This window comes from Microtus oregoni, unplaced genomic scaffold (genome assembly GCF_018167655.1).
Source record: "Microtus oregoni isolate MIOR12 unplaced genomic scaffold, Mior012 000018F_ref0000195, whole genome shotgun sequence".
In the NCBI taxonomy this organism is placed as follows: Eukaryota; Metazoa; Chordata; class Mammalia; order Rodentia; family Cricetidae; genus Microtus; species Microtus oregoni.
In genome coordinates this window covers 32,840,479-32,841,563 of record NW_024543077.1, presented here as the reverse complement: position 1 = coordinate 32,841,563, position 1,085 = coordinate 32,840,479, and positions in this window count along the sequence as shown.

Sequence of the window (1,085 nt, the reverse complement as noted above, 5' to 3'; positions counted from 1 at the left end):
CAGGGTGAGGTGGATTTCATCCCCTGCATTGGCTGCTGGCCAACCCATGGATCACTAGGGAAGACAGAGAGCTGACTTTCTTTTCAGCATAACTAGCAATTTAGCCACCTCTGGGGAACCCATCTGCAACATTATATATCAAGTAATCTGTATTTAAGGTGCAAGTCAGTATTATTAAAATATATAGATGGTCTCAAATTGACATCTCTCCACCTTCCATTCCCTCCTATGTTCCAGATATTATTCCCCCCCCCTCCCCCGGCACCTTTGTGTGGCAGGCTCTTCTTTACAGCTGAGTCTGACATTGAATCTCTGATCCCCCGCCTTTACCTCCCATTTGCAGATTAGAGACACGTACCGCCACCTGTGGTTTCTGTGGTAATGAGGGCCGAACCGAGGTTATGTGCCTGGCAGCTACGTACTCAGCTCCCATGTTTTTACTTCTTAAGTTAATTTCTTTTCGAAATGCTTCTCCGTGTAATTTTTTTTTGTAAATCATGCTCTTTGAACACTACTTAATAAAATGGGTTCTTGAGCCTCCTACATGTGTATCTTATCTCAGAGGAAACAAAAGGACTTTACTCCCCCAAGGACACTTTTTATGGCCCCTGAAAATGAGGCCGTGGCCACAAGCTCACCATGTGTTCAGTTAACAACAGTATGGAGTAGTTCTTATTCTTATTAGTATCTTTAAAATATTTAATCCCAAGATCATGAAAAAACTAATAGAAATGGATTCACCAAAAATCATACCCCATAATAATTTCTTTTGAATTTTCTGTTTGTGAAACTTTTCCATTAACGTGATTTCTTTGGGTTTTCTGTTTTGCTTTTTGAATTATTATTTTTTTTTTAGGTTCGTACACTACGTCCTGGGTTTCATCAAAGAGGCTTCCTACTTGTGTGTCCTCGGACTTTGTGCTCAGTTTCCCCTCCTTGGTGGCCTTCCCCAGCTGGCCTCCTTTCTTCTTCAAGTTACTCCCCCATTCTGCTTTCTTATGATGTGGATTCCAAATTGTGTAGGGGGCTACAGGATCTGTTGCTGCTCTTGCTAGTGTTATTGAGACGGGGTCCGATATGAAAAA